General features: G+C 49.6%; 1 protein-coding gene and 1 long non-coding RNA gene across 2 annotated transcripts in view; one reads left to right on the top strand and one right to left on the bottom strand.

The window, feature by feature from the left end:
- Window positions 1-8,552, bottom strand: part of CSK (C-terminal Src kinase) — a 35,853-nt gene extending 27,301 nt beyond the window's left edge. The window contains exon 1 of the mRNA XM_043981600.1: window positions 8,014-8,552. The gene's annotated coding sequence lies outside the window, so the exon portion shown is untranslated. The remainder of the gene's footprint in view (window positions 1-8,013) is intronic.
- LOC122739895 lies at window positions 8,223-22,268 on the top strand. The gene is made up of 3 exons (XR_006354689.1): window positions 8,223-8,345; window positions 8,870-9,044; window positions 21,603-22,268. It is a non-coding gene; the product is annotated as an uncharacterized LOC122739895 (long non-coding RNA).
- Window positions 22,269-23,938: the final 1,670 nt, after the last annotated feature.

Here is a 23,938-nt window from a genome sequence, read left to right as displayed (position 1 = left end):
GCCTGCCTCAAGTCTCTCCCCACTCCATTCCATCCTCCACTCAGCTGTCAAAGGGATCTTCCTACAGTGCAGCTCTAACTTCCTCTCATTTAATAAACTCCAGTGTTACCCGCTATCTCCAGGATCTCCTGTACGACTCTGAAGCCCTTCACATCCTAGCCCCCTCCTGTTCAGTTTTCTTACACCTTTTCCCCCTTTTCTACCCAAGGACACCCTAACTCCCCACTAGGGACATCTCATTGGCTGTCCCCCATACCCAGAATGCTCTCCTTCCTCATCTGTACAGCTTACCTTCCTTCCAGTCTCCCCCTAGAAGCCTTCCTAGTCTCCTGACCCTCAGTTAAGGTTAAACTAAATTAACCCTCTGAGATTACCCCCAGTCTCCTGTCCAGATCTTGTTCGTACACTTGTTTGCACGTGGGTCTCCTCCATCAGACTGAGTTTCTTGAGACAGGGGATGGTTTTTTTGCTCTCCCAGTATTCAACACAAAAGCATGTATGCCTCAATTAATACTTTCGAATCCTCTATCACCACTAAGTAATGGTGACTGGATGCAAGTCACTTTACCTGGCCTCAGTTTCCCAATCTGTAAAGAAGGTGGTAAGACTAGATGACGTCCCTTCTCACTCTGAGCTCTGATTCATAGAAAATTCATTCAAGTCTTCAAAAGCAGGCCTCAAGGGCCCCCTCTTCCAGGAATCCCTGGGAGTTCATAGGCCCCTCTCCCTTTTTGGAGAGGGAGGCATTTACCCAGATAGCACTCTCATTATTTTCTAATTATGTGAATCCCCAACTACACTGAATCCCCAGGGAAGCATCTAGTCATTTCTTCTATTTCCCTCTCTCCAAACCCATCCCCACCCCCTCCTGGGCTTAACTGGGCAACGTGTTGAGGGAACACAACAATGGGAGAACCAGCAGGACCCAGGAGGTCATGGAACTGCTTCCAAAATGTGGGGGGTGGGGTGGGTGGAAGGGGAAGAGGACACAGGCAGGATTCCCCCAACCCTCACCCAGAGGCTGAAAGGCCTAGAAGGTTGAAATCTGGGTAGAGGGCTTGGCTTAGGCGAGGGCTGGAAAGCAGCAGGCTATGGGCCACTGCCCCCTTCCCAGTTTTCTGGGCTAGAACTGGGCCTGGGGTGAGGGGAAGGGGAGAGAGCTTTGTTCACTCAGCCCCTGATAGGAGCAGAGCATCTAAGAGCCTAGAAATCAGTTTCATCTCCCCACCCCCAGGACTTTGTGTCTTAAAACTAGGAAAGGAAACTGCAGAGCGGGAGAGAGAAAGAGATCAGTCAGGGAAGGAGAGCCCAACCAGGGGAGCTGGGGCAGTGGCTGGCAGTAGCTCCCACCCACCCTTGAGGGGGCACGCACACTGACAGCCACAGCTTGTCCTGGGCCCAGGGGCAGGGGAGGTCACTACCTCAGTCCGGTAGAGTTAGGAGACAGGAAGGAATTGTTCTGGTTCCACGGCAGGGCCCCACGAGCCACCTTTGATCCTGCCCAGGAGATCAGGCAGGGAGATGTGGGAAGTTATCCAAGTCCAATGTCTTCATTTTACAGGTGGGAAAACTGACTGCCCAGAAAGAGGGAAATGACTTGTTCAAAGTCACCAAGAGCAGTGGGCAGGGGGCTTCTCATGCAGGCTCAGACATTCTACAGGGAACCTCGGTCAGAAGAGCACAGCTCTAGAGGCCAAAGGGATCTTGGGCCCACCCAGTCTGACCATCCTATTTTACAGCTGAGGGACCTGAAGCCTAAATGAGTTAAATGATTTGTCTTAGGTCTGACAGGTAGTCAGCATCAGGGATGGGCCTCAGAAGCCAATCCTCTGATTTAAGAATCAGTGCTCTTGTCACTGAGCACCCCCTCTTTCCCCCATCTAGTGCAGGGGTTGCTAAGCTGGGGTTTCTGAACCTAAAAAACCCTGATTAGTGGAAAGCACACCGGGTTTAAACTCTGGCTCTGCCACCAAGTTATTAGGTGACCACGAGGTACTTCCTTTCCCTAGGCCTCATTCTGCTCACCTGGGAAATGGGGAGAGCTCCTGCCTTGTCTCCCACATTGGACTTCTTGGGAAGATCAATTAGATCAATGGATAAGAAAGAAGTCTGAAGTGCACCCAGATGGGCAGGATGGTTCTTGGGAACTGCTGATGTTTGTGGTCTGGGTAGCCCTTGGAGGTCCCCCCCCCATACAGATACCAGGGGGCCCAGCTGGAGTCTCCACTTCTCCCTTTGGGCCCAAGCACATTCACATGTACTCTCACTCTTCCTTCCCCAGTACTTTATTTTTAGGCCCGAATTTGACTTTAATCGTTACTTAGCGGATTCTATTTCCAGCCCACGGAGGGCAGCCCAAGGCAGGCAGGCAGGCAGTGATCTGTGGGGTGGAGGATGGGATGGGGAGCCAGCCAGCTTATACTACTCCAGACAGGGCTAGGAAATCCCAGAAGAAAGGAGGCAGGGAGGCTGAGGTAGAGGAAGTTGGAGGATCCCCCTTGGGAAGAGGAGCATTATAATCATGGGACCGAAAGGGAACTCGGAAATAGTCCCCACTCACTTCACAAATGGGGACACTGGGGCCCAGGAACAGGAAATGACTTGTTCAGAGTCACACAGTTAGTTAAAGCACAATGTCCCTTTGACCCACTGGATTTTTACCTCACCCCCACCCCCACCACACACCCTTTATCCCTGTCCAAAAAAAAAGCTGATTAATGAATTAGTCAGAGCCTCAGAGGTGCCCCTTACCCTGACCTAGTGTAGCTCAACCCAGCTTTTTGCTGAGCATTCTAACAGAAGGAAGATGGGACCTGGGAGAAGATCCAGGTGGAGCGAGCTTTGGCTGAGGCTCTAGAAACCAGGATTTAAGGCTACAGGCCCAGAGTCACAGTTCTCCAAACTGATCCATCCCATCAGTGACCTCTTTCTAGAGGACCAAGGAAAAAGATGACCCTAGATTTAGAAGCAGAAGACACCTCAGAAGTCATCTAGCAGGGGCAGCTAGGTGGCACAGTGGATAAAGCACCGGCCCTGGATTCAGGAGGACCTGAGTTCAAATCTGACTGCAGACACGTGGCACTTACTAGCTGTGTGACCTTGGGGAAGTCACTTAACCCTCAATGCCCCGACAAAAAAAAAAAAAAAAAGGTCATCTAGCAAAGAAATAGCAGAGGTGAGATTAGAACCCAGGCCTTTCTGACCCCCAAGTCCAGAACTCATTCATTGGGCCATTGGGCTTCCATCCAAAGCAAGTGCTCATGGGGCTGCTGAGAGTTCTTTGGGGATTAACAGCCAGGAGCCACCTTACCCTGATGCTTCAGGGACTGGCCCCTACTCCCTGGGAGGACTAGCAAGAAGATGCTGGCGGCTGCTCTCCATCTGAGCCAAGAACAAGACAGAAGGTAACTCACTGCAGCAAGGTGTGCTCAGGGTAGACCTAAGGAAGGCCTGGCTGGCCTGGGATGAACAGTCAGTCAAGTCCTAGGCAAGGCTGATCAATTTCATCTCCACCATTAAGGTCTACCAGAGGGCCCCAGGCTGTCACATGAGGTTTAACTGATAACAACCAACTACATGCCACAGACATGAAAAACATTCTTGTAAAAAATCAGATTGCAAAGTACCTTTCGGTGAGTCCCTGCTCATGTTTTGTGACGCAGGTGGCCGTCTACCTGGCCCATCTCTCGAAACAGGTAATGGAACCCAGGCCAAGTTGGATTTTGTACACTCCCTCTGTGGGGTAACGTTTAAGAAGCTGGGGGGGGGGCAGCTAGGTGGCACAGTGGATAAAGCACCGGTCATGAATTCAGGAGGACCTGAGTTCAAATCCGGCCTCAGACACTTGACACTTACTAGCTGTGTGACCCTGAGCAAGTCACTTAACCCTAATCGCCTCACTAAAAAAAAAAAAAAAGCTGGGGGACAGTCACCTACTAGAGATGGTTGAGGCAGTGAGGCCCTACCTGGAGGCCAGAGCAAATGGTTTTCTGTTCTTCCTTCCAATGCTTTGCTCTGATTTGGGGATCCGTGTGGTCTAGCCTAGAAAAATCTCAAAAGCACACTTCCTACCACAACCCCCTCCCCCCCATAAAGACCCAGAGAAGCAACAAAGGGGGAGTGGGAGGACCAAAGCTCCAGTCAGGATGCCTGGGTCCCATCCTGGAGCCCCTGGGATCTCTGCTACAGTTAGGAAAAGGCTGGGCTCAGCCAGAGAGGCTTCAGGATGCTAGGAAGGAGAGAACTGAGAACAAAGAGCCTGAACATTTCTCAGAGGGGAAAATCTCCCTCTTCCTCCAAGGAAGACAAGGAAGAAGGATGCATGAAGTCAGGAGCAGGACTGCCCCAGCAGCACAAAAACAAGGCACACACCCGAAGGCGAGGGATTGAGACGGGATCCCAGCTCTGAGCCTTAATGGTCTTTCTTTGACCAAGCTATAAAAGATGAGGGAGGGGGGGTCACCTCTGCTCCTTTTGTGATGAGGGTAAATGAGTCACCTAGGAAGATCCCTCCATCTCTGGAGGTGTCACATTATATCCCCTCCCAAACCATAATGACCCACCATCAGCAGGGGATACACATCGAGAAGTGTCTCCAATAGTGAGGAGGGGGTACACAGAACCATCCACAGTCTCTAGACCAGTTTTCCTAGTGATACCCCCGCCCCCCAGCCATTGCACTGGCAAAGTTTAAGTTTAAGTAACAGTTTAAGCGCTCAGCTTGTGGCTACAGATGGGTGTCCTCTCATCAGCCCACAGAGGGAATCACTTTAAGTCTTTAACCTTCCAGCTCTGAAAAAATAGCCTCATAATGGTCCAGAGTCCACTTCACGTTCCCCTCGGTTATCTTATCAACAACGCTCTCTTTGGGGATTTGTTTCCGCCTCAGATGAGAGGTGGGCACTCCCTCCCTCTCCCTAGCCCCTGCACTCACACCCCAACGGAGACCTCCTGAGCCTGGACCAAGCTGATGGTGCTTTCCCAAGAGGCCAAGCAAGCAGCCCTTGGGAATGGTGCTGACCGGATGTAAAAGGCCCCAGCTGCTCCCAGCCCACCCGCCTCCCCCCATCAGCTCCTCCCCTTTATTCCAGATCTCCCCGCATATTTTGGTGGGTTGGTGTGGGAAAGAAGGATGGGGCCTTCTCTGCCCCTCTCCCAAGGTTGGGACCCAGACTTTAAACCAGTTTTCCACAAACTCCCAACGAGACCACTTCAGGGAGACTAGCGGGCTTGGAAGGGCTGGGCTCCACCAGGAGCTTCAGCTAGAAGAGGATGATGGGCTGGGCTGCTGGGGGTAGGGGAGCAGATTTAGGGGACGCAGCCCCCACGGAGGCTCTATGTCCTCTACCTGATTCTGGGGGCTCCAGCTGAGGTCCCAGAGGATGGGGATGAGGACATGGCCCATGAGGGAAATCGGAAATGTTCCCACCCGAAGGCCCTTCAGCTTGGGAGCCTCATCTCAAGTCTTGACAAAGCTGACGGTGGCTACTGAGGAGAGGGGGTAGGACCAGTGTTAGGAGGCCTTCCAGCCAGATGAGGAGGGGCAGGGAAGTCATATGGAATAGAACTGGGAGTGAGCCTGGACTCCTCACTCTCCTCAGCTCTCCTCTGAGGGAGAAACTGAAGCTGGAACCAGCTAGTGGGGTAGCACAGGCATCAGCCTCCAAGGAAGGCAAAGACCTGCTTTCAAAGGCCCCAAGCAGGGATGCCTCTAAAGCAGGCCTCCCAAAGGGCCAGTCAAGTTCCTTCTCCTGACACTCACCAGGGATGGAGACAAAAGGCCCCGCATCCCTCCCCACTCCCCTGACTCCTTAGAGATGCCCTTCCTTGCCAGGGAAACGTCCAAGTTGTTCGGGGACGGCTATCGGCTACTCCTCTAAAAGCCCTGAAATTCAGGTACTCTGAGGTGGTCACAGCAAGGGTACAGGGAACCCTTTGCAGTTGTGGGTGAGTAGGCTCTGTGTGTGTCTCCCTTGCTGGCTGTGCCCAGAGGGGCAGAAGCCAGTGTGGTGACCAGTCAGGCATGAAGAGGACATTCAACTAGAAAGTCAGGATCTCCCCCAGTTTCCCCCCTCACCCCAACACACATACAAGTTTCCTGGCTCCCCTTACCAACCCAAATCAAGGGAAAAGAGGGGAAAGGAAACCTGAAACACTAACCACACAGCTGCCCGGCCCAAGTCAAGGGCTTCTAGACATTCCCAGCCCCTAGCTTCCGCTAGTTACCCTCTGTGTCCCTGAACAGGAGGAATTGTCACCCAGCACAACTGGGCCTGGGTCTCTTGCTCTTCTGAGCAAATCTCTCCCCAAGGAATGCTAAGGATGCCAAAGATCACCTCAACAGTCACCCCCCCCCCCCCAAAAAAGCCTTCATCACTGCCTACCCAACACATGGACCTAAGCTCTTAGCCTGGCTGACAGGATGGATGACTGTGTTGGAGAATAGAAAGACAGGTCTGGGTCCCCAAAGCAGCTGAGACTTCAGAGCCCAGGACCCCAGGAAGAGAAAGCAAGTCTGGGGGAGGCAGGAATGCCCTGGGGCCAGTACCCCAAACTGAGCTATAGGACAGCCAGCTGGCTGCCTTCCCAAACCCTCTCTTCTCCCTGTGCCTAGATCTGCAGTCCAGCTGAGCACATGTCAAGCCTCTCAGGGCCTGGCTGAGCCTGGCTCAACCACTGCTGGGCACGAGGCTGTTTTGGTTTCTATTAGTTGCCCCACCTCTCCCCATGCTGGGAAGTAATTCAGTGTGTGACTGGGCCTCAGTTTCCTCTTCTGTAAAATGAGGAAGACGGCCTGGATTACTTCTAAACTCTCTTTCAGTTCGAATTCCTACAACACTAACCTTGGGCAAGCCCTTTTTCTTTCCTGTGCCTCAGTTTGCCCAAAAATAAAATAAAGAGGTCAGCCTAAATGTTCCCTAAGCCCTCCTCTGCCCTAATTCTATGACCCCAGTCCCGGATGTCTAACACAGGCCTAGGTGGTCCAGACAGAAGTGAGGTGGGGAAGGAGGGATGCAATCCACATGTGCAAGACCAGCTCCCTCTAGGTGGTCCAGGGGGCTTTGTTTCCAAGGCTGCTCTCTCCCTGGCTACCCAGGGATGCAGCCTGTGGGGAAGGCAGGCTGGAAGGAGCAGCCCCAGCCAGAGGGAGCATCTCAGCCTCTTCGGTGGGGGGCTAGATCGAGGAAACCAACCCTCCTCAGTCCTGCCCAGGGTGCATGCAGTCGGGTGTCTGAGCCTGAGTCCTAAGGTTTGGGCTGGGGACGGGGACCACAGGCTGGGCAACAAGGCCGGCGTGAGAGCACCCCTGCTGTCAGGCTTCAGGCTCAGTCAGCAGGTTACACGGTTATGGGGTAGAGAGCGGGGATGGGGCGGGGGGGGGGGGGGGGGGAGAAGACAGAGCTTTGGGCAGTACTTGGCAAACCCCCAGAGACGATGAAATGGCTTTCTCTCCACCCCCCACTCCACCCCCCTTGGTCCAGTCTGACCCCACCCCACGCTGGAAGCTTAATTCCTCCTCCCTCCCTTCATCAGCCACATGCCCATCCCGCACAGTCCCACTATGAGGGAAAGGGAAAGCTGGTATTACCCAGGGTCTCCGCCCCATCCCTGCCCCTCCAATTCCGGGGCTGAGGCTCCAAGCTCTTGGGTAGAGGAAGATAAAGGGCTGGCGAGGAGTTTGTCAGAGCCTCCTCAGGAGTGAGGTTTTTCCCAGTCCTCACAAATTCCACTCGAACCCCCTGCTAGGCCCTGGGGCAGTGAGGACCCATAAACTTGGCACTCCGCTCGCCTGCCCTAAGGGCCCGGGGCCCATCTCAGAAGATGGCTTATTCCCCGGGTCTACGAAGGTGACAGCAACTCCCGGGAGAATTCAAACCCTTTCGGTCCTCGGGTGGGGGAGGGGAGCGGACGCAGGGAGGGCGGGAGCGGGACATGGACCAGTCGGTTCCGGGGCTGGCGATCTCCACCCAGCCTCGGCCGCTGGGGCCAGAGCTTTGAACGCTGGGCACTCACCTCTTTCTGAGCGCTGCGGTCCGATCCACCTCGCCGCCGGCGACATCAGTGGGCTGCGGGACAGTCCATGCGGCCGGGGGGGCTGGGTGGAAGCGTGGAAGGGGGGGGAGTCCCCGGTGGGAGGGGTACAAAGGAGCGCTGGGGAGGGGAGGGGAGGGAAGGAAAGGAGCGGGAAGAGGACAGGAGAGAGGACGAGCGACTGGACCAAGGCACGGGTATCACCTCGCGGCCCGGGTCAGGGAGAGAAGAAAAGAGCCGGAGGGAGGAGGAGGAAACAATGTAGCCGCCGCGGCCCCAGGAGAGTTCCGCTTCCGAACGCCGCCGCCGCCAAGGTTCGATTTTGGAATGTAGTGCTCGCCGCCTGAGCAGCCCCGACACACAACGTTCGATTTTGGAACGTTGCGGCTCCCAGCGTTCCAACCCCACCAGGCACCGGCAGCCCAGGCTGGAAGGGGGCTGGAGGGAGGGGGGAGTGCAGGAGGGAGGGACGGAATCGACGGCTCCCTGGCCGGACTAGAGGGCCGGCGGCGGCGGCGGCGGCGGCGGCGGCTGCTGCCCCCACCCCGGGAGCGCGGCGGGAGGGGTGGGGTGGGGCGGGGCAGGGCGGGGGGGAGGGGGGAAAGGGTGGCGGCGCGCGCGCGCGTCCTCTGCAGCGGTGGCCGCCCCCTCCCCAGTCCCTCTTCGGCTCAGCTGGAAGGAAGCTCGCAGGCCTGGCCGGAGGAAGCGGGGCCCGGATCCATCCGCCTGCAACAGTGCGCCTGCGCCAAATGGGCTTGACCCGTTCGCGGACCGGGCCCGAGCGGGGAGGCTGTGCCACCTACCGGACGCCACGGGCATTACGTGGGGGTGTGTCTAGGTCCCGGCGTCCCGAGCCCTTGACGCGGCCCTTTCGGCCCAGCATCACGGCCTGGCTGCGGACCCATTGGTTGTTGGACTCTTGAAAAGGAGAGCCGCGCCGAGACGCCGAGCGAGCGGCTGGAGGGATGGCGGCTTCGAGGACAGGAGCTGCTTGCCGGGCAGCCCCCAGCGAGGTGGGTGCGGAGCCGGAGTCCCAGGACGATGGCCCACTCTTTTGCCCTTTGCCTGCAAAGTGGTGAGTGGGCATCTGTCCCGGTGGCTCCAGGCCAGGGGTCAACCGGGGTCCTGGGGAGAGAGGGGCCTTCGTTGTTGCTGTGAACCCCAGCTTTGCTTAGTTACGCCGGCCCAGGACAGGACAGGAATGGCCAAAGGGTAAAGGGCCAGAGTGCCTTGCTTGTGCAACCTTGTGTGTGTCAGCCAATACACGTTTGTTAAATGGCTGATGCGTGCCAGGCACTGTGCTAACTAAGCCTGCGAATGGAGAAGCAAAAGACAGTCCGTGCTGTAAAGGAGCTCACAGTCTAGTGACTTTACTGCCAAAGTAAACTGTGGTGGGTGGGCTGGTGGAAGAGGGATTAATTTTGTATTGTTTGACACCGCCCCCCCTCCAAGCTAGGAACTATGGGTGGTTGTTAGAAAGAAGAGAAACTTCTCAACAATGAGAACAATCAAAAGTGGAATGGGGAGAGGGGAGGGCAGCTAGGTGGCAGGCACTGTGGTTAAAGCACTGGCCCTGGATTCAGGAGGACCTGAGTTCAAATCCGGCCTCAGACATTCGACACTTACTATGTGTGTGACCCTGGGCAAGTCACTTAACCCTCATTGCCCCACAAAAACAAAACAAAAGTGGAATGGGTGGCCTTGGGGAGAGGGCAGTCGATTAGTTGATTTCCCTTCACTGGGGTGGGGGGTGGGGGGGAATCGGTCTTCAAGCCGAGACTGGCTGACCATTTGTCCAGTCCTAGAAAAGATTCTTGTTCAGGGATGAATTTCTGCAGATGACACCCCCCCCCCCCACAAGCTTCCTTCCAGTCCCTGTGATTCTGTGGTTCACTTAGGGGAGCCGAGAATCACACATGGAACAGTTTTGAACCAAACCGGAAGGCTTAACCAGTGTATGGTTCAGCCTCTCACAGCTTCTGGAAGTCAGGGAGGGCTTCCTGGAGGAGGTGTGAGTTAAGCAAGACCCTGGAGGTTAGGTCCATAGCATTTGGATATGGGGAGGAAGAGGATGTCCCAGGAGTGGGGGATGGGGTGAACAAAGGCTTAGAGGTAAGAATGAAGGGTTTGGGTGAAGAGATCAGTGTGACCAGAGGAAGGGTTACCACAGAGTAGATAAGGTAGTCAGTCATTCATTCAGTCAAAAAAGCATCTATTAAGCACCAACTGTATGCCAGGCATTGTGCTGAATGTTGGGGACCCCAAAGCAAGACAAACACCCATCCCTCCTCTGGAGGAGCTCACTCTGGGGGAGACAAAGCCCGGACAACCATGGACAGACAACCGTAGACAGGATAAATTGGACATGATCTACTGAGAGAAGGCGCTAAGCTTGGAGGGGCCCTAGGAAAGGCTTCTTGCGGAGTATAGGACAGTAGCTGAGAATTGAAGGAAGCCAGGAGCTGGATCCCTGTAAAGGATGAAGTGAAATTAAGGAATGACCTTCCCTGGTCTTATTGAAAGGGATGGTGTAGTATGGTTAGAGGAAGATCCCTTTACCCCAGTGTAAATCAACTTCAGGGCTTTGGGAGGGCTGGGGTCCCTGTCCCTGTAGTCCCAGACTTTATGGAGAGAAAGGGGTCGGGGGAAGGTAACCCTCCTGTCTAGATCGGGGCTTCTTTTCTTTTTCTTTTTTCTTTTCTTTTTTTTTTTTTTGGTGAGGCAATCGGGGTTAAGTGACTTGCCCAGGGTCACACAGCTAGTAAGTGTTAAGTGTCTGAGACCGAATTTGAACTCAGGTCCTCCTGAATCCAGGGCCGGTGATCTATCCACTGTACCACCTAGCTGCCCCTAGATCCTGGCTTCTTAAACTTTCTCCACCCACAAACCCTTTCTGCTTGAGAAATTTTTATGTGACCCCAAGTATATAGCCATCTAAAATAGGTATACAAATCAAACATTTACTGCCGAATTTTTGGTGACTCCCACATTCAGTTACTCAGCCCCCTGTGGGGTCTCCACCCACAGTTTAAGAAGCAAGGGTCTAGATGACTCTTCCCTGCCTCCTCTGAAGAAGACAACTTGGAGCAGGTGGGTAGTGAAGTGCATAGAGCACCAGCCCTGGAATCAGGAAGATCTGAGTTCTTATCTGGCCTCAGTCACTGAGTAGTGGTGTGACCCTGGGCAAGTCACTTAATCCCAGTGAAAAGAAGGTGACAATGATGATGGCTTCTTAAAGGCTCCGGTAGTCAAGATGGGAATCAATCCTACCCTTCACACAGTTGCCATGGTAGATCTGAGGAGTTACTCCCCTTTTCTAAAATCGTCTTTGGTTCCTTATGGCCTAAAGGATAAAACATGGCCTTCCTTAGCCTTGCACAATCTGCCTCCAGCCTACTTTTCTAGTCTTATTTTCTCATTGTTCTCTTTCACACACACTGTATTCTAGCCAGATTGGAAGATTAGCTCTGACTTGGGCCCTGCTGTTTCCTGATAAGGTGCATTAGTGCAGGCTGTCCCTCCTGATTGGGACTTCCCTGCTGCCTTCTTCAAGGCCCAGCTGAGGGGGGGGGGGGGGTGTACCTCTGCCAGGAGGCCCTTCTGGATTTCTCTCAACTAAATGTGATTTTGTAACGATTGGAATAACGCCACCTGCTGGATACTTACTGTAGAAGAGTTCTGCCCATGAAGCAAAGGTCTTTGAGGGCAAGACCAGGCTTCAGGAAGTGACGCGGACTAGTGGGAGGAGGAAGGAAGAGACTGGCGCTCGGTCTCACTCTCTTTCCTCTGGACTCTGGCGGAGAAGGGAGCTAGAAATGCGCTCTCCCTTTAATAGATAGGAATCTAGGCCTTTCTCTCTCTCTTTACCAAATTCTTATTCTCCTTAATAAATGCTTAAAAGTCTAACTCTTGCTAAAGCTTATAATTTATTGGCGACCACTCATTAGATATTTTAGACAGTTTAGCTAGAATTTTAGCCCTTAACAGATGGCTGACCACGAAGAGGAAAGCTGAACCTCACTTCTGATCTTCCGGTTGGGTAAGAAATTTCTCCTACCCTTTAAACTGCTAAGTACTGGCGCACTGACTGTGTTTTCCCTTTAAATTTTTTCGAATGGACCTTTTAAACTCCCTAATTACCCTATTTTTGATTTTAGTCTGTTTAACCAGACAAATGGGAGATAAGATCATGTTAATGCTTTGTTTTTGTGGATTTTCTATTTTTCTTTTTATTTTTGTTAAAAGAGCCAGCAACTTACTCACACAAGGAAATATCTCTCCCTCTCCCAAGCATGCTTTTTCAGAAAAACCTGAAGAGATTCCCACAGCTTTTCCCAGTTCTAACAGTAATTGTTGCTTTAATTTTGCATGCCTGGAGGCAATGACCCACCCTCTAGAAGCTTTTAATCCCCTAGCACCTGGAGGCAAAGTGGGGGAAGAGGAATCCAGGCCTGAGTTCAAAATCAAGTCTGATTCAAATTGCTCTGGTCCCTCCCCTCCTCTCCAGACCCCACCCTCTACTCCTATGGCCAAGCCCATAGCTTCCCCTGCCTGGGAAGTCCAGAGATCTGATGCACATGCTCAACTTTCTCTAACTACATTTGCAGCTTCAGGCTCAGCCCTTTCCCAGCCTGGCTGTGCTTTTGAGACAATCTTAGAAAACTCTTTAAATTCCAGATATGCTCGTTTTGTTCATAATTTTGCTAACCTGCTTTTGTCTTTAATTAGTAATCTTATAAAGCATTTGTATGGTGAAAAGCCTGACAGACAATATAGAGGGGTTAAAGAAGAAAAACTTAAGCTGAATAAGAATGACAATCAACATAGTTCAAGACTCTGCTTCTTTTGCCATGGAAGGGTATATATTTTACAGAAATGTAGAAGTAAGCAGCAAGGTATTGATATGAGTATTGGGGATTTTAGATACCGGAATCAAAAGTGTTCTGAATTCACTCAGAGTAATAGTATCAGTTCAGAGGTTACATAGGATTTCTATGCTATTACATATACATTTTGAAATTAATGGTATGGGTTTATTTTTGTAGAGATTTTCCTGCTTTTGAGATTGTGTTTTATACTTAGTTTTTAAAACAAGGAGAATATTTGTAAAAGCTTTTTATAGTCATGTGATCAGGTTTATATTTTATAATACTCTTGTTAATATTAAGTTCATATTCATTTAGATTTCCTTAGTTTGAATTTCATTGTCTTTTATTGTTCCATGTGTATTTTCTTCTATTCATTTGTCTATCTAATTTTGAAACATTGCAAGATGGTTTTGATTTTATTATACAATGTTAATTCTAGGAGTATTGTGCTCCCATATTCTGAGTTATTTGTTTTTGTTATTTTTTTTTTCTCAACTGATTATTTGATCAAACTCTTCAAAGCATTTCCCTGGCAAATTGGTTGCCATGGCAAGTGTAAATTGATTCTAGAAGTATTATTTTTGATAAGCATATTCCAAAAAAAAAAAAAGAGAGGGGAACATTTGTAAAAGTTTTCTTTTTTTAAAAAAGTTTTCTTTGAGATTCTGTTGTGCTTTAACTTGTATTTAAATATGTTCTGATTTTTCACAAAAGTAATTGTATACTAAGTAAAAAAAAAGGGGTATTATTTGAAATTGTTGCATAATTATATATTGTGTTCTGAGTCAAGATGTATTCACATTTTTTGCAATCATTTATTATCCTCAATTTTTAAATCCATATGAGACTTGGATTATGGGAATTTATCATTTAAGACATTAATTGCCTTTATTCTGAGTTATCAGATGCCAGTTGGCCAAGGTGCCATCCAATCACAAGAGGAATACATGCAAGAGCAGACACTGAACTGTCACATGAGGGGAGACATGCATGAAGTCAAGGTATGGCCGAGGGAACGGCTTTTGACAAATGTTGAGGTTGGATTCTCTTGGTTTAATATTTTATTTTATTCTCTTTTCCCCCACAATATTGTACAGATGGCTGGAAGTATTGATCCCACCCATCTCACTTCTACACCTAGCTTCTATGCTCCCTCCTATATGCCTGATGCCATGGACATCTCAATCCCATGCATCTGATTAAGTCTGACTCAGTTTCCTCCAATATGTTCGGTGGCATGGACATGTATTCCATCCACCTATTTTAAGCCTGGCATACTGTATGGGCAGTACATATTGCTCAAGTGTGGGAATGCTCATATCCCATCATTTCTCTGTTCTTTTATGGTAACCCCCATAATTATCTCAGGTGTCATGATAAATACAGTGTTGAATTTGGCCTTGACACCTGTTACCAATTATATGATTTTTTAATTTCTCATAATGGCATGAGGATAATTAGGCAGATGATGCAAAAAGTGATGAAACAAAAATAAAAAATTATTTTTAATAATTAATATCGCAGCAATTGTCTTCTCAATTACTCCCCATAAGGGGGGACTATAATAATAATATAATTTTAAAGAATGGTTCAATTTTTGTTTTATTGTATGTTTCACGTGTTAACAACTAAGATTCTGAATTCCCTTAGACATGTTTTTGAGAACTTTCATTGTTTGATTTGATTATTGACAAAGCTATTTTAAAGTTGTGTTAAGCTCAATTTTGTAGGAAATTTTCCTGGCTGATTACCAGCATCCACACATCAACCCCTGAAGAGACTTCCATTCTACGACTACACCTAGAGGACATCTGAGAAAAGACTTTCAGAGACTTTAAATGAACAGTTTTGATTTGTTGTTTTTGTTGTTTTTTTTTCTCTTTCTGTTATAATATACACCATCTGTAACATGTATTCTCTGCAGAAGCCCTCCCTTTGCAAGACTAATGTCAAAGCGTCGGTTCATGAGGACAAAAAAAAAATCGCCCCTCTGGACAAAACTTTCCTCTCTTCCTTTTCTATATTGTTGTTCACATATTATTAGTTAGCAATAGTTATTATATTCTTTTTACTGTTCCGTCAAGGAAACATTTTGTTTCTTGAGGAACAACAGGGGGGACTGTAACGATTGGAATAACGCCACCTGCTGGATACTTACTGTAGAAGAGTTCTGCCCATGAAGCAAAGGTCTTTGAGGGCAAGACCAGGCTTCAGGAAGTGACGCGGACTAGTGGGAGGAGGAAGGAAGAGACTGGCGCTCGGTCTCACTCTCTTTCCTCTGGACTCTGGCGGAGAAGGGAGCTAGAAATGCGCTCTCCCTTTAATAGATAGGAATCTAGGCCTTTCTCTCTCTCTTTACCAAATTCTTATTCTCCTTAATAAATGCTTAAAAGTCTAACTCTTGCTAAAGCTTATAATTTATTGGCGACCACTCATTAGATATTTTAGACAGTTTAGCTAGAATTTTAGCCCTTAACAATTTCAAGTTTCAGATTTTCCTGGAACATTTGCTCTGGATGTCACCTTTGTCCCATTCACATTCTGCTGGTGGTGTTAGTGGTGGTTGTTTTTGGTGGTGGGGCAATCAGGGTTAAGTGACTTGCCTAGGGTCACATAGCTAATAAGGATCATTTGGACTCTGATCTTTTTATTTTATTTTGTGGTGGATTTTTTTTTGGTTTTGGTTTTTGCTTTGTTTTGTTTTGGGGGTTTTTGCAGGGCAATGAGGGTGAAGTGACTTGCCCAGGGTCACACAGCTAGTAAGTGACAAGTGTCTGAGGCCAGTTTTGAACTCAGGTCCTCCGGACTCCAGGACCAGTGCTCTATCCACTGTGCCCCCTAGCAGCCCTGTCCCATTCGAATTGTCTTGTAGTTGGTCTCCTCTGCCTACCTGGCACGTTTCCCCTCATAGATTACAACCCCTTTGAATTTGTTGGGATCACTTTTCTTTAGATTGCCAGCACTGAGTACAGTGCTCTGTACCAGTCAATGAACAATTCTTTATTAAGGGCCCCCCTATGTGTCCGGCACTGTGTTAGGTGATGGAAATAGAAAGATGAAGGATGAAATCATCCCTACTCTCTAGGAACTTCTACATTCTAAGTGGGGAGACAAGTGTGTGTCTATTCATATACATTTATGTATGCACACCTGTGTGTGTATATATGGAATAAAAGCCTTAAAAAAAGGAAACCAAAAACCAACAACAATCCCGAGAACAGGTAGTGAGTCTCCTGACATCTCCTTGGTGCACCCAGCAACATCACAGAGTGTTAGAGCCAGAATAGGATCAAAGAGCTAGTGCTGGAAGGACCCTTAGAAGCCCAACTCCTTTATTTACAGCTGGGGAAACTAAGGCCTTGAGCGATTGAAGTAACTTGCCCCAAATTACCCAGGTAGTAAGTAACAGAGCCAGGGTCTGAGCCCCCCAAATTCAGACCTTTGTAAACCACTGAGCCTCAGAGATCTTTTAATCCTGCATTTTAGGGACTAGGAATCCCCAGATGAATTGCCCAGGGTCACACATGTAGTGAGTTGGTATAGGCAGTTGAATTGAAGTTTCCCTCTTGGAAGCTAGAAGTGAAGCAGGAAACTGGACTGCAGGCACCCCTTGCTATTTCCTAGCAAAAGGATTCTGGGAAACACAGGGAAAAGAATGTTCTCCAAAGCCTCCTGACGCCTGGATTCCTTCTTCAGGGGTTAGCACTCAGGCACTGGGGTTGATGGGGAAATATCTAGTCTGAGCTAGACTACCAACTAATGGATGTGGGAAGGGGAAGGGCAGGGAGGTGGGGCTAGGGAGAGGTAGGGAAGGAGGGGGGAAGAGAGACACAGAAGAGGAGAAGAGAAAGACCAGAAACTGTGAGTGTTGGAGGTAGGAGGAACTGGTATGGAAGGTGATAGGCAGATGTCCTTCAAAGGGACTGAATTCTCCCCTCCCCCATGCCCCTAAACAAAACTAGCCCTGGCCAATCCAGGAGCCAGCATGGTGCCTGGCTCGTAGTAAGCAATTAATAAATACTAGTTGACTGACTTGCAATCCCTTTTGTTTGTTTGTTTGTTTTTGTTTTTTTGTGGGGCAGTGGGGGGGTCAAGTGACTTGCCCAGGGTCACACAGCTAGCAAGTGTCAAGTGTCTGAAGCTGAATCTGAACTCAGGTCCTCCTGAATCCAGGGCCGGTACCCTATCCACTGTGCCACCTACTGGCCCCCCCTCTTCTTAAAAAGTAGCCACTGGGTACCCAAACTGATACTAATTTACCAGAAAGTAATGAGGAGTCAGAGCAGAGTTAGAATAGAACAGAAGGTTGTGTGACCCTGGGTGAGTGACTTTCTGTGCCTCAGTTTCCCTTTCTGGAGAATGGAGGTAATGCCACTGCTTGCCTCCTCAGAGCGATGCTGTAAGGGAAATGCCACATCAAATATCAGCTCCCTGTGTGAATGTGAGCTGTCGGGGCTGTTTCATTCTTTATGTTTGTATCCCTCAGGCCTCAAACGTAGCAGGTCCTTAATAAAGGCTTGTTGACTGATTTTACATCGATGTGGTGCTTTGTACTTCATTTTTTTAAATTAAAATTGTATTATTTATTTATTTATTTTTTAGTGAGGCGATTGGGGTCAAGTGACTTGCCCAGGGTCACACAGCTAGTAAGTGTTAAGTGTCTGAGGCCGGATTTGAACTCAGGTACTCCTGACTCCAGGGCTGGTGCTCTATCCACTGCGCCACCTAGCTCCCCCAAAATTGTATTTTTTTTAATGAACAAAAATCTCTGCCCCTCCCCAGAAAACAAAGGCAAAACTTTTGTTACAAATGTGCATCATCAAGGGGCAGCTGGGGGGGGGGGCGCGGCAGCAGCTAGGTGGTACAGTGGATAAAGCACCGACCCTGGATTCAGTAGGACCTGAGTTCAAATCCGGCCTCAGACACTTGACACTTACTAGCTGTGTGACCTTGGGCAAGTCACTTAACCCCCATTGCCCCACAGAAACAAACAAACAAACCACAAGTGTGCATCATCAAGCAAAACAAATTCCCACCTGCCCAAAAAATAGGTGGCTCAGTTTGCAGCCTGAATCCATCCTGCCCGTCAGGAGGTGGGCAGGCTGCCTCACCGGGGCCCTCTGAAATGAGGCCGATTGCTGTGTTGTTCTGGCTTTGAGGCACTCCTGTTGGTTGGTATGTCCGATGTTGTTCTTGTATAAATCCAGGGCCTGGTTCTGTGCTCTCTGCCTCTGCCTCAGTTCTCACAAGTATTTGTGATTTATTATGTGCCTACTTGTCCTGTACTAAAGAGGACACATAAAGAAAGGCAAAAAACAGTCCCTGCTCTCAAGATCAGATTGGAGATTATCAACCGTGGGAAGGCCCTGGTTTTAAGGGTGGGGTCAGGCCTTAAAGTGGGATTTTGATCTGGTAGGAAAAGGAAGCTAGGAAACAAATAATTGGGAGGTAGAATGTCTTGTTTGGGGACCAACAAGGAGGGCAGTGTCACTGGACCCCAGAGTAAGGGTGTGTGTGGTGGTGGGGGGCAGTGTAAGAAGACTAGAAGGATATTTCGGGGGTTGGGGAGAGAGGGGGCTGGTGGATTTCATATTTAATCCCGGAGGTGCTAGGGAGCCACTCTAGTTTCTTGAGTGAGGGATGGTGGGTGACGTTGGTGACATGATCTATTTGATAGCCGGGTGGAGGATGGACTGGAATGGGGAGACAAAAAGATTCTTTTATTGGTCCCACTGGATCCTTACAGAACCCCATCTGACAGTTGAGGAAATTGAGGCCCGGTGAGGTTAAGTGATTTGTCCGAAGTTGCACAGCAGATTCATGATAGATCCAGGGCTAGAACTCAGAGTTATTTAATTCCTACTCTTAGATTTTTTTGGTTCCACTGTGGGGGGAGGTGGGGAGGGCAGTATTGGGGGTTCATGGTCCTATGCTAATGGAGTCTTGGCAAAGAAGACTCCTTATTGATGTGGTCAGGGGTCTTTCAATTTGACCAACATTCCGGTCTCAAGGGCCTTCTGTGTGCCAGGCTCCGGGCTTGGCACCTGACCTGGGATGCCTAGGTGTTCTCAACAGACTTAGGTTTGGGGCGGGGGAGGGGATATACAGCTGGTACATAGATAAGGAAAGAACTGAAGTGATATTGTTGGGTGAGGGGGCGGGGCAGAGGTGGGGTGGTCTGGGAAAGCTTCGGGGAGCAGGTGCCCCCCCCCCCACCGAGCCGAGCCCAGAAGGAAGCTTGGGCTTCTGAGAGGTGAGCCAGCCGGGGAGGCCTGGGGAGACGCCTGGCCGAAGGCCCAGAGAAGAGAGTCAGGGAACAGCTGCTGGGCTAGTCCTACTGGCTTGGAGGGTTCTGGACAGGGGAGTGTATGACTCAGCTGGCCAGGTAGGTGAGCAGCTGCAGGGTTAGGGAGAACTTTCAATGCCAGGAGCGGGAGTTCTAGCCTGGGGTATGAGAGACTTGTCAAGCTGGGGATAAGTTCTCTTCATGAAAAATGAATCTCTTTATTTCGTGTCGACATACACGGAGGCACAGTAAACTCTAGAGTGTATTTGGATAGCATGTGTCTGGATACAGCAAGGGTTTAGAAGGTGGCCTAGGAACAAGAGGAAGTTTTAAAAACCTTTCGAGTGGATAGGTCTACGCCTTTGACAGACGATTGATTCTTCATGGAGGGTAAATAGGGGCGAGCAGAGGCAGAGACCCCGGCTAGCAGATTACTGCAGCAGGGCCAGGCCCGCCTGGGAGAACAGCAGATAGAAAAGCATTTCCAGACACTTGTCAGGAAAGACATACAGGTGACCGGGCCTGCAATCCAGTTTTTTTGGGGGTTTTTTTGGGCAGGGCAGTGAGGGTTAAGTGACTTGCCCAGGGTCATACAGCTAGTGTCAAGTGTGAGGTCAGATTTGAACTCAGGTCCTCCTGAACCCAGGGCCAGTGCTTTATAAACAATTTAGTCAGGAGTTCTTCTTATACCTTTTAACTTCATGGACCCCTTCTCTGAATAATGCATGTTAAAAAATTCATCTAGAAGGAAATGTTTGATTTCAGTTGGAGGTCAGTGAAAAGAGTTAACTTTTTTTTCCCCTCACCCAGGTTCCCAGTTCCGGGGGTTAAACTGATAGAGATGGAGGCCCATCACTGAGTGTTGTTGTTGTTGTTGTTGTTTTGGGGTTTTCTCCCTCTGGCTGGGCTAGGCCCACCTCATCGGAGGGAAGAACCCTTACTGGCCTCTTGACCTTGGCCACATTACTTCCCCTCTCTGGACTTCAACTTCCTGGTTGGTGAGGACTGTGAGCCAGTAAAGGATCCCCCGAGCTCTCTTCCAGCTCTAACATTATAGTTGACAGGGGGCCAAAGGTCTTGAGAAAAGAGGAAGAATGGGGGAAAACCGTGGGAGGAGAGGAAAAGGAAGAGGGACCACAGGGGACTTCTGCATTTAGTTCTACCAGTTATATGCAAAATTGATGCAAAGGAGGATGAATTTAACCGTGGTCCAGAGCTGGGGCACCCTTGACTCTAGGGTTGTGGCAGGCCCCTGGCCCTCTGTGTACCTCCTCCCCCATTCTCTTCTGCCCCGCCCCCCTCACCCTCCCAGCTAAGGGGGGCCAGAGATGACAGTTTAAAGAAGTTGGTGTGAAGTGGTTTGGAACTCTGACTCTACGTCGGGCCCCAGGGGCAGAAAACAGGAAGCCAAGATAAAAGGTTGATTTGCAGCAGAGTCCCCATCTACTTCCTGCAGAGCAGGTGCCCAAGGCTGAGCTAGACAGGGGAGGAAATAAGCCGGGCCCAGCTCTACCCTTATATAGCATTGTGCCCTGTGTGCGCCTCCCTCCTTCCCTCGCCTCCCTTGGCTCCCCTCCTCCTCCTTCCTCCATGAGCAGCTGGGCCACTGCCAGGAGATTCCCCCAACAGGTGGGGGCCAAGGCCCAGGAGGGACAGTCCCTCTGCGGGTTCATCTGGGGCTGTTCACCACCACCACCACCACGGTCCTTGTCACCTATCCTATTCTGCCAATACCACCATTTGTCATCACTCTACTTCAGTCACCGACATTCTGCCATTATCACCCACCGAGTCCTAACTGCTTTCATCTGTTTTCACCATCAGTGTAGGCTGAGGTCTTCAGGCTCCCCGTTTGAGGGAGGGTGATGGGGGGAAGGGGGCTAAGGCAATGGCAGTACTCTAGTTCCTGGTGTGCTCAGTAGCACATAACCAGATTATCTTTTTTTCCCCCTACTGATTTCATATTGTTCTTCCTCACACACGCTATGGTCTGGCCAAACTGGCTTTTTAGCTGTTCCCCCAGTTCATATTTCAGCTCCCACCTACGGACCTTTGCACAAGTAGTGCCCTACACCTGGTGTGCTGTTCCTCTCCCTTCTCTGCCTCATAGAAGACTCTGGCTTTCCAAAAAGGCACATCAGGCACCACCTCCTGCCAGACCTTTCCTAATACTCCCAGTAGTTAGCACCCTCCCCCATCACTCTCTATTTATTCTACAATGCATACTTTTGGGGGGGGAGTGGGGCAATGGGGGTTAAGTGACTTGCCCAGGGTCACACAGCTAGTAAGTGTCAAGTGTCTGAGGCTGGATTTGAACTCAGGTACTCCTGAATCCAGGGCTGGTGTTTTATCCACTGCGCCACCTAGCTGCCCCCTACAATGTATGCTTGTAACAGATTGTTCTCTTCTCCTTCTAGAATGTAAGGAAGCTCCTCTTTGGATCCAGGCACCTGTATTCAACAGGAGGGCCTGGCTCATCCCAGGCTCTCAGTAAATGCCTGTTGGATAAATCGTTGCCGCAACCTGTCCGACCGGGGCTTCATTTCTCAGGATGGGCTGATGGACAGGCACAGGGGACATGTCCTTACTGGGAAGAGGACTAAGTCCAGGTTTTGGGTCCAGCTGAAGCAGAGGGGTCGACTTCTGCACATCCCTCTGGTGGCCGCAGTGTGGAGACTGCTGGGATCTCTTGGCGCGGAGAGGTCAACAAGTGTTGGGCTCACAGCTGCCAGGATGTGATCCTTACATCAGGAAAAAGATTGTTTGAGAATCTTTAAGTGCTCTACCAATTCAAACTATTATTGTTGGTTTTAATTTTAAATGATTTATCATTACATAATAAATAATACTGAATATTATTTTAAAGTCATCGTAATCACCACCACCACTACCACCACCATCATTTTATGGCTAGGAGAGCAGACCTCCAGAATGTACTGGGAAGGGATGGGGGAGCATGGGGGGAGAAGTATTCTAATTTGGACAACAGTGGCTAAGAACATTTCTCTTTTTATTTTTGTTGTTTCGTTTTCTGTTCCAACTAAATGCTTTTATATATAACCTATATCAGATTGCTTGCTGTCTTGGGGAGGTGGGAGGGAGGGGAAAAAAATTTGAAACTAGAAATGTTATAAAAACAAATGTTGAAAACCAACTAAATGCTTTTGCTGATTCTGTACTGTTGTTGGTCTAGATTTCGGTTATTATATCAATAAGACTAGTTGAGTGTAGAGGTCTTTTGTTCCCCTCGATCCCTCAATTCAAAAGGCTGAGCCCATTGGTTAAACCTCCCCTCCCCCAGTCCTCCCAGGTATATCCCAGTGTCCCCTGTTAGGGTCTCATCAGTCACTCAATTTCAGAAGATCAGGGAGTATATCAAGTCATCGGATCATAGATGCAGAGCTAGGAGAGGTCTCAAAGGTCATCAAGTCCAGTTCCCCCATTTGACAGATAAAGAAACTGAGGCAAAAAAATAAAAAAGAAAGAAACTGAGGCCTAAACAAACCAGAGAGAATTTGAAAGCCAGGAAAGAAAACCACCAGAACCTACCCATAAGGACTTACCTGCTGGACGGCCCATATTAACATGAGAGACTTTCTGAGAGGTAAAGGCGGTGGGTTTTTTTGTTTTTGTTTTTTTTAATTCAGTCTTTTTTCTTTTTCTTTTCGGGGCACTGAGGGTTAACTGACTTGCCCAGGGTCACACAGCTGGTAAGTGTCAAGTGTCTGAGGCAGGATTTGAACTCAGGTCCTCCTGAATCCAGGGCCGGTGTTCTATCCACTGTGCTACCTAGCTGCCCCCCTTAGTCCTCATAAATGCCTAAGTGGCAAGGCCAGACCGATGTACGGTGTCTGCTGAACCCCCCAAATCAGAGACAAAGCGGGGCAGTGAGTAACCTGGATCAAAGCCTCTCCAAGTTTGACCTTCATGGATATGAGATGGGGATGCAGCGCCACCTGGTGTCCTGAGTAGAAATGAGCAACTGCGTGTTTTACTGCTCAAGCAGAGAACCAGGGATTCTTCCCTCGCCCAAGTACTTCTTTCTGCAGCCTCTATCTTGTTGTTGCCCCTTGGACATAGTGTGGCTGGACTAGGAAGCTGGACGGGTTGAAATCCTTGGGAGGCACAACCTTTGGTCAGTTTCCCCTGAGATCAAGAAATAGAGTTTGCTTGTCCCCAAGTATCCCCCCCCATCCTTTGACCCTGGAACTTTTTGAAACAGCTTTTGATTTTGTCATTATCCACTCCGGCTTTCCCTCTTGCACCACAGAGTCCCCGGGGAGAGGGAGTGTGCTGAGCTGCTTTTCTCAGGAGATACTGGGGACCTTCTGGAAAAGGCAGTTGGGGGTGCTTAGTTCAGTGCCTGGCGCATAGTGGGTACTTCATATTTATTGACTGCAGTAGCAACGACGACCTGAATTCTGTTCTTCCGTTTGCCTGCAAGCCAGCTGTGTGACCTTGGGTGAGTCCCAATTTCTTCTCTGAAATAAGGTAGCATTAAGCAATCTCCCTTATGGTGGTCTCTCATAGTCTTGTCTTTCCAAAGTGAATGTAGAGGCAGCTAGGTGGCGCAGTGGATAGAGCACCAGCCCTTGATTCAGGAGGACCTGAGTTTAAATCCGGCCTCAGACACTTAACACTTACTAGCTGTGTGACCCTGGGCAAGTCACTTAACCCCAATTGCCTCACCCAAAACAAACAAATAAATAAAGTGAATGTAAAGTAATCTTCCCAGGCCTCCTTGAGTATCAGT

This window comes from Dromiciops gliroides, chromosome 2 (genome assembly GCF_019393635.1).
Source record: "Dromiciops gliroides isolate mDroGli1 chromosome 2, mDroGli1.pri, whole genome shotgun sequence".
NCBI lineage: Eukaryota > Metazoa > Chordata > Mammalia > Microbiotheria > Microbiotheriidae > Dromiciops > Dromiciops gliroides.
Note: the sequence above shows the minus strand (reverse complement) of the source record. Positions and strands in the feature narration are given on the sequence as shown.